Source organism: Manis pentadactyla, chromosome 18, assembly GCF_030020395.1.
Source record: "Manis pentadactyla isolate mManPen7 chromosome 18, mManPen7.hap1, whole genome shotgun sequence".
Lineage (NCBI taxonomy): Eukaryota > Metazoa > Chordata > Mammalia > Pholidota > Manidae > Manis > Manis pentadactyla.
The window spans coordinates 15,727,752-15,737,623 of NC_080036.1; the positions used below are offsets into that span (position 1 = coordinate 15,727,752).

Genomic DNA, 9,872 nt, shown 5'->3' on the forward strand with positions numbered 1-9,872 from the left:
CTGACTGTGCTTGCAGGTAGAAGCAGGACACACACACACACTCACACACACGTGGCTGCAGCAGTGTGGCAGGCTCTCACATGCAGTAGAAGTGGTCAAGGGAGGGCGAATGGAATGTTCCTTGAGAGCAGATGCTGGGGTCCTGGACAGGGTACTGTTAGTGTTGCAGCAGGGGTAAAAGGGCACAGAGAACCTGCTAATGACGTTTCAGGCACAAAAGCAGCACGGACAGAGGTGCAGAGGGAAGGTGGTTAGCCAGGGCTGTCTGGATCCCCCTTCTCAGAGATGCTGGGAAAACTGTCCCCCGGGAGGCTCCTTCTGTGTTCAGTGGCGTTCTGGTGCTCATGGGTATTTTCCTTGAGGCTATAGAGAGATCAAAATTAAGGGGGTTCTTGGATTACAGGTGCAGCCTAACTCAAGCTGGGACTGGGGGTGGATATACAGCAGGCTGAGCTGGATGGAGCCATGTGGGTGCAGTGCTGATCAAGGCCCATTTCTGGAAGGCTAGGGGTAGGCAGGCAACTGAGAGCAGGAAACGAGCTGCGCACGAGCAGAAGCCAGAGCGCCGTTCTGGTGAACTCCAGACAGCAGGTCTCTTGTCTGGGCTTTCTGTGTGTGGGGTGGCAGGCTATGAATCACCAGTGGGGCCCAGAGAGAGTGCTGGGTGCGGCTTGGGAGACAGATTGGAACAGGCTAGCAGGGAGGGTTTGAGACAATGGGGCCATCGGGATTTTTGGAGTTGGGAGTGTTGGCAGGTTCAGTGGGGTCTTCGGTGTTGTCACTCCAGTGCCACTATGTGGGGAAGAGCCCTGGGGTATGGTAGGACCGTGGCCAGGAGCCTGGTGGCAAAGGGAGTCTGCAGCCGTGTTCTGAGGCACTCTCTTCTCAGCCAGTGCAGCGCGAAGTCCCTGGCCCAGGCGCGCCCCAGTGGCCGCTGCCCGTCCAGGGCTCAGCAGCCACCATGGTGTTCTGTCTGTCCTCCTTCCCTCTCCCGCCGACTGGGGAGCTGGGGAGATGCAAGCAGCACTCTGGCGTCCTCCCGGTCCCTTAAATGGATGTTGGCCTCTGCCCTGGGCTTGTTTTGTCTGGGCCTTGTGCTATTGGGAGGCCACAGCTCTGCAAACCCACATTACTTGGCTGAAGCGGATAAGACACTGGAGTCTGATTTAATTCCCAAAAGCATAGAGATTAGTGGATGTGCTGTAATGGTTCCCACCACTCCCATTCCTTCTCCGTTCGAATTACTCTGTGGGTGAAACGACGGCCAAGGAGGCAGACCTGAGCCCTATCCCCAGGCTTCTGGCTCAGGAGTGAATTTTCTTGCTATGAATGCAAAACCCCAATGATTATGGGCATCAGCTGCTTTGTGTCAAGTCATGGATGAGTGTTCTTTGTAACCCAATGTTCCCTGAGAAATGAGGATTTGATGACTTGATTTCTAGATGTGTTAATGAGGGGACTCTCCCCTTTGGCAGGTGAGGTCCAGCCCTCCCACGTTCTGCTCCATACGCCAACCTATGCAGTAGGGTCCTAGACTAGGCTGCAGGGCCACGGGGGTGAGGGTAAGAAGCCTGGTGAGCTCCCTAATACTTTAAGCTTTTCACATATTTCTCCTTATCAAGTATTACTAAGAACTAAATTATGCAAGTGGAGTCCAATCTCTACATCACAAAATTTGCAGGAATATTAAATTGATGACAGTCATTGCATTACTTTGCAAAGGTTGCCATAAGGAATACCACAGGCTGGGTGGCTAAAACAACAGGTATTATATTCTCACAGATCTGGAGACCGCAGGTCTGAGACCAAGGTGTTGGTGTCTCCTGAGGCCTCTCTCCTTGGCTTGCAGACAGCCTCCTTCTCTGTGTCTTTACGTGGTCTTTCCTCTGGATGTGTCTTTGCTACAATTTCTTCTTATGAGCACCCCAGTCATAATGGGTTAGACGCTATTCTAATGGCCTGATTTTAACTTAACTACCTCATTAAAGAGCCTACCTCCAAACACATTCTGAGGTACTACAGGTTAGGATGTCAACATATGAATTTTGCGAGGTCACGGTTCAGCCCAAAACAGTCATTTAACATTTTCAAAATAACAAAAAAGAGACAAAAGGATATTATGCATGAAGAAAAAAGATTCCAAATGTAAGGGGAAAAGTAAAGGAGACTTCCTCTTGGGCCCATGTATTGTAGTATTTCATATTCTGAGGATTTCCCCTCTGCACACAGAGAGCACCAACCTGCCCTCAACCCCTCAAGCAGCAGCCTGACACTCCTTCCCTCTGTCAGCCTCCAGCTGATATAAACTCAGCACCACCCACCTGCCGACACCCAGCAGCAAGGGAGTCCTAAGGCAGAGCGCTGAAACCAGGAAGGGCTGTGCAGCACAGGGGACCCCTCATCTCCTCTCCTGTGGTTTCACTGCTGTCAAGAGAATAGTAATGTACTTATTAATTCACATATGTTTTATATTAATAGAGTATTCACTAACATAATTAGAATATATTTTAAGTAATAATTAATTATAATTAGTATTATTCACAATCTATTAATAATTAATATATAACAAGTAATTACAGAGTGGATATAAGTGTGATTATGTTCTAGATTATATTGATGCATATTATTATGTTAATATGTAATTAATTTAATATATAGTAGTTATATATTATATACAATATACATTAATATGTAATATGTTTTATATACAATGTGTAAAATTACTATATATCCATGTTGCAGTTCATTTATTTTGTCATGTTACATATAATTATATATACTAATATACAAAACTTTCATACATCAGACATATGTTAATATATTACATATTAACATAATTTAATATATTAATTAAATATATATTTGACATGTTAATTAAACATATGTTTATTAAGTATTGTATATTCAATATATTGAGATCTTAGTAAATATTAATGTATAACATAATTATATTTACATATAGCATAATTACATATTATACAAGGTATTGCAGATTGACTATGTATCAATCATATCTTTGGTGCTTTAAACACTTATCTGTGTCCTTAACTATGAACATACAGTTAACCCTGAGTGAGGCAACTCTTCTGAGCATCAGCTTCCGTATTTTCAAAGTGACAGTATCTGCCTGCCTATTAAGAAAAACAACGACGGTTATGCTGGATGTGACATGGGTTGTAATCTATAAAATGCAAATTACATAATGAAGATGATTTCCTGCCCAGCAATTACTGGCGTGAAGTGCTTGCTGTCCAGCGCCAGGGCTTTCTGACTGCAGAGAGAATCATGACTCCATTCATTACAAAACGATCGCTGTAAGTGTGACCTGCAGACAGCATAGAGACTCTGTAAAGAAGAATTATAGTTCAGTGTAAATTGGGCATAAAACCTCATCTTGCCCCGTGACTCCTGCAACAAGCATCAATCATCTTACCTTTTGTTTGGTTGTTAATAGGGAGGGCTTTTCTCAACGCTTGTAAGCACAAGGAAGCAAGTAACACCAGGTAGTTTTGTTTTGGAAATTAGAAGCTTGAGATTTGTAAAGAAAAAAAAAAATAAGAAAGCAGCAGGGAATATGTTAGCAGAAAATCTCAGGAAGAACTGGCTATTTCCAAGGCCATCTGCAAGACAAGTGCTTACAAGCCTCTACAGCTTTGTCTTCCCTGAGCAAGTTTTAACAGAAGATAGCAGACATATCCGTTCACCACCAGTGAGATTAGTTATATTAATTTCTAACACACAATAGAAATGGAGAAGGATTGAAGCCCAAAAGGCTGTTAAAATGGAAACCTCTGAAAACAAAATCATCTAAGAGGTTCCCACTATTACATTACTAAACATGCTATTAATATAACCAATAGCTACTGACCCCTGGTTGAGGTCTGCATTGAGCAGGTGCTGACGGCCCTGTTTCATGTGCTGTTTCTGGTCCTGACGTTGCAGTTCCCGTGTCGGAATGAGACATTTGAGCCTATACAGGTTACACATCTTCCAGGATGCCACTGTTTTCCCAGCCCCACTTCAGGTGCTCACTTGAGGAAAGAGCCAGACAAGACCTTGGGTCTACGTGGGAAGAAACCAGAACTTTTCACTGGTGTTAGATGATTCAACTGAATGTAACAGGTTTGTTAACTATTTTGTGTTAAAAAAGTAATAACTTAATTCAAATAAACACTATTTATTATATACATATTTGCATTTAATATATAAATGTGTACATATTTGTAAGCATGCAAAACACTTTATATTTTGGTCATAAAATATTTGCTAATATGTCATAAAGCAAAAGAGAAAAAAAAATGCTATTCACTAATTATCTCTACATCTTGACTCTAATCCCCTTCTATATTCTCCCCTTATTGGTGAAGTTCATTGCCAAGTCCATTATTCACTATTTTTGCAGAAAGGACAGAAGGAAGACAAGACCCTCCAACACCTGCCCCCACAGCCAAAACGTAGTCCCATCATTTGGAAAATATTTTGGCTCTATAGTATCATATATTAAGTACTAACTTTATGACTTTCCATCACCTTCCTCTCTCTCAGAGTTCTCAAACATTGGAGAACTTGGGTGTAGGGAGGCCAGATTCTGAGCAAGTCCACAGGCTGTACGCAGTACAGGTTTCCTGTCCGGGAGACCAAAAGCACGATGCACCGGCAGCCCTGTCAAGTCCTGAGTGTAAGATGAATTCCAATAAATTCCGACCGAAGTAAGCAGGCGAAGAGAGGCAACAAAGGGCCAGGTAGTTTATTTGAATGCCACCCCCAGGTGATGTTCCGCGGTCTGAAACACAGGCCAGGGAAGTCACACCCAGCAGGGCAGGCAGCAAGTTTTTAAAGAAAGCAGGGGGAAGGAGAGCAAAGGTGTACATTGGCACGAGGATTGGCTCGTCTAGGGTATGTGGGGGTCTCTCATTGGCCTTTAGCCAAGTACTGGAAAGTTACCACTAATCCTTTAGCTTGGGGGAAGGGCTCTAGTTGGGAGGGTTATCCCATCAGGCTCTGGAATGTTGTCAGACCAGAACCTGTTGGTCTCTTCACCTCCTTTGGTGAGACCTGAGCTTGTCCCAGGCTCACCTCTTCCCCTGATGCCTGCAGCCTAACACTGAGGGCTCCTCAAAGCCCTGGTCTGAGAAAGGCTTAAATCTGGTATCTTCAAAACACTAACAACCGAGGCTGAGTGTGCACATTTTGGGAACCTGAAGATGTTAAAATTCCACTATGTGTAATGGTAGAATATTCATGTGTCTGGGAGAGCATGCTGCCCACCTATGCTGGGTGAGCTGGTCCAGTAGGCCAGTCAGAGGAAGCAACACAAAGCACATAGTAGGCAAGGCTGCTTATTTCCTAAATCATTCATTCATGATCTGCTCATTCATCTAGATAAAATGAAAAATAATGATGTCATGAAAGGAGGATTTTTCAGTGCAAAGTGTATTGGGAATTGTCAACAGACCTCAACAAAGATGGGGTACAGATATGTATTTCCATAACTACACATCACTGCTTAAAATTTGTCTCTCAGTAGAGAATTTCAAAAGTTGATTTATTTAGGGGTATCTTTTCTGTATGAATATGTTCCTTGTGCTCTTAGAGAAATAAATATCAAATGTAGCTTAATGGGACTGCACCAGGGTAACAGCTACTTGGGAAAAGGAAAACCCACAAGGTAGAATAGATTTGGGGTCTGGGATTCTCAGATGAAAAAGGGAGTGCATGCGCCCTTCTTTATGGGGAATCTGTCTGGGACCTGCTTCATCCTATCCTCATAGTGGTATTTGAAGGCACAGAAGAGCGATTTCATGCTAAATAGGACTGGACAAGAAGCTGTATTCAGAAAGGCATCTTCCTCAGGTTGGGCTGGGAAGAGGGCAGTTTTTACTGCAGTCAGTTCATTTGTATTTTAAACTCTGCTAGACTACGGTGAAATGAGCTCCCTCTTAATCATCACTATCGAGAATGAATAAATACATGCATTTATCTGGCACACAGTAATTGGCTGTGAAGCATTTGGCAATACTTTCATTAGGGTGATGAGATCCAAAAATAGATGCCACATTCAGAAGCTAACAGACCCACCTGAAGTGTAAAAAAGTTCCTTCAGATATCTGTGTGTGCATGGTGTGTGTGTGTGTGTGTCTGTGTGTGTGTGTGTATGCAAGCACGTGCATGCATATGTTTTCTTCTTTGGAATGAAGGTGCATATTCAGTGTAATCTACCCTCTTTGGGATAATCATTGAGTGGATTTCTCCAGTCTTTCCTCTAATATTCCTGTTTGAGTATTTGACTGCTGGGTGGGTCTAATCCAGCCTCTGTTTCCATGAGCATCTTGATGGCCTGCAGACATCCGTAGGTTTCCCTTTTTGCCGTATGGGAGATGCCGCATCACTGTTTTTCTCCTTTCTGCATAGTCTCAGATTAAGTTTTAGTTAATTATAATTGTATATTCAGAGCTCTGAACTGGGTCCCAATAGGAGTAATAGAGTGGTAGGCAGGGTTTTGTTCTCCAGGATCCTCCCTCCCTTCTGATGTTACACATGTGAATATATTACAACAGCAACAGAAAAAATGATAGCAAACACAGATTTCAGTTCCTGGAAGTGGGGTGCTATTGTAACAAATATCTAAAAATGTGAATACATCTTTGGAATCATGCAGTGGCCAGAGGCTTGAAGAACTATGAGGATCATGATAGTAAAAGCCTAGACTGCTTTGAACAGACTATTATAGAGGTATGAATGCTAAAGGTTCTAGTAGTGAGGACTCAGGTGAAAAGCAATGTAGAAAAACCCTAAATTCACTTAAAGAATGCCTAAGTCACCATATTTAAGAAATACAGACTGAAGGGTCCCTGCTGGTGAGAGCCCACAGACTGGGCTGGGAGAATACTGTCCGCAATGGCTCAGAAGAAAGTGAGGACACGTTATTAGAAACCGAAGGAAGGGGATCCGTGTTAAATATTGGCGGAGAGCTTAGTGAAATTATGTTCTGCAGTCATGCAGAAAGCAGAACCTGGTCATTTAGCTGAGAGAGTACCAAACCAACTGTTGAAGGGGCACCTTCTTTTCATCTTGCTGCTTATAGTAAAATGTGAGAAGAGAGACATGAATGAAGGGAAGAGTCTGCTAAGTAAAAAGTGAAATGGAGTGAATGATTTGGGAAACTGGCAGCCTATCCAAATAGTAAAAGCTGCCACAAAAGAGGGATTCATTGCCAGGAATGCATGCTCCAGAGAAAACCCAAGAGTATGGCTATATAACGTTTTGTTAGTGCCTCGGAAGGATTGGAAGGCTCGACTGTGTTCACCAAAAGTTGGTTATTCATTCAATGACACAAAAGACGTTTGGAGGAGACTGAGAATGTATGAAGTCAATTTCAACAAATTGAGGAAAGGAAGCACAAAAAGTTAACATGATTGTGTCCATAAAAGTGAAATGCGTGAGAGAGGTGGTGTCGGGGAGCCTCGGTCTCGGGGCGGCGAGACCCGGGATCCCCTCCAGGCCCGCCCCGCCGCCCATCCCCCAGCCCGCCCGCGGCGGCGCGCGTCCCCTAGGCGACCAGTGGCGGCGGGCGGGCGCGCGGCGGCCTCGGACGGGCAGGGCTGGCGGGGCGCGGCGCGCCTGCTCCTGGGGCCGCGGACCTCCCGGAGGGCGCGGCGCGGCGCAGATTAAAATTCAAGAATTATAACCTAGATGCAACAGACTCTTGACATGGAGAACAAAGCCCATAATACAAAGGCTGAACTTCAGGAATTAATGGAACCAATTAGTATCATGGTAAGCAACACGAAATTGGACTGGGAGACACTATTAGATCTTCAGGATCAAGAGCTGGCAAGTGCACAACCTTGTCTGGATCAGGAAGGTCAAGAGGTGGGATTACTTAGACAGAAGCTGGACAGTCTGGAAAAATATAATTTAGCGATGACTCAGAATTATGAAGGTCAACTACAAACTCAGAAAGTTCAATTTTCCAAACTAACGAATAGCTTTGAAAAATTGAAATTACAGCAAATGAAACAAAACAAATTTCGACGAAAACAATTACGCACCCCGAAGAAGAAATACCCTTTGAACTGAGCAACTTGAACCAGAAATGAGAGAAAGAAGCACAAAGTTACCAGACTCAACTAAATCGTAGGAAACGGTGCACAGGAGACAGCGGCTCTGAAACTCCTCCGCTGATTTGTGAACCAGATCACAGTTGTGAAAATGAGAGAGATGAGTTTGTTATTGAAAAATTAAAATCATCTGGGAGTGGAATAGCATTAAGCAGGAATAAGCTACGAGATGAAAATCAGAAGCTCTTACAAGAACTGAAAAGAACTGAAAATGTACCGAAGACAGTGCCAGGCCGTGGAAGCAGGGCTCTCAGAGGTGGAAAGTGAATTGCAGTCACGTGGTGATCTCTTGAGAATTACAGAAATGGTACAATCGCAGTTGCACAGAGAAGTATTAAGAATAGGAGAGCTCCAAAATGCTCAAGAAAATAAAAAAAGTCTTGAATCATCTTATGCACCTCCTATTAAAGAACTGGAAAGGAAAAAGAAAGAGGTGACCCCCAGATAAACCAAATCATGAAAAAGAATTGACCAAGATAAGAAGCCAACTGACAGGAGCAAGAGGGCCAACAGCTCTGAGCGGAAAAGGACGAGGCATGAGATCCATGACCTCGCAGAGGAGCGTCATCGGAAGGACATCACTACAGCGACTCGTGAAGAAAGCTGCCCTTCGGGATAGACAGTTAAAAATGGAGTTGGAAATAAAAGAAAAAATGTTAGCAAAACAACAGGTCTCAGACATGAGGTATATAAACACACATCTAAAAGGAAAGACGGGGGACTTCGACCCGGGATGGTACATGGGCATATGCTGAAATCATTCAGTAAATTGAACCAAAAGATGGGAGCGGGCAGGGGGAGGGAGTGAAATGAGTGAAGCTCACAGTGCAACTAAAGACTATGTGCAAATGAGAGAAACTCAAACAGAAGCAGAGCCAGTCAGAGCCAGGAAATGCCACTGTGGAGGAAGGAACTTGCGGGGACTGTGATGCACAGAAAGTGATGATTTGAGGCAGGTGTAAAATTGTTACATTGGCCTGAAGACTCAAGAGAGCCTGTGGGTACTTCTCATCTCTTGCCTGTCTTATGATATGCATCAGGTGAGTGTAACAAATAAATGACGTAACTGCATGTCCATGCCTTTGTTTCTTCCACTTGTCTGCAGTGGGTGCTGCCAGAAAGGGCCTTGGGACCTTGCAAGAGGACAGCAGCTGGTTTTACTGGTGCCCTATATAAATCATCCTGGGGAGGATGCTGTATGGACAGTCGGGCTTAGAATATGTTCCTGCATCTATTGAGATGATCTTATGATTTCTTCTTTTTATTCTGTTCATATGACAGATTATATTGATTTACTTTTGAATATTGAACCAACATTGCATTCAAGATAGCCTCACTTGGCTGTGATGTATTATATCTTTTTACACCCTGCTTACTGTGATTTGCAGATATTTTGTTGAGGATTTTCATGTCCATGTTCATAAGAGATAGTAGGGTAATGCTGACTTCTTGGTAAGGGTTCACAGGTGTTTCCTGTTCTTGTGTTTTCTAAAAGACATTGTGTAGAATTAATACTATTTCTGCTTTAAGTTGTTCAATAAAATTCATCAATGGAAACTCCCAGGCTTCTATGTTTTTTCTTTGAAGAACAAACTTTCTTTTATAAGTTTTAACTAAAAATTTACTTCCTTTAAAGGATATGGGACTATTAGAGTTATCTGCTTCTTGAGTGAGTTTTAGTAGTTTGTGCCTTTCAATATTGTTCCATTTAATCTAAACTGTCAAATGTATGCATGTGGTCATTTGCAGCAT

At 43.3% G+C, this 9,872-nt stretch overlaps 1 pseudogene; it reads left to right on the forward strand.

The window, feature by feature from the left end:
• Positions 1-7,710: 7,710 nt before the first annotated feature.
• Positions 7,711-8,875, forward strand: LOC118908771 (deuterosome assembly protein 1-like; annotated as a pseudogene).
• The last annotated feature ends 997 nt before the right edge of the window (positions 8,876-9,872 follow it).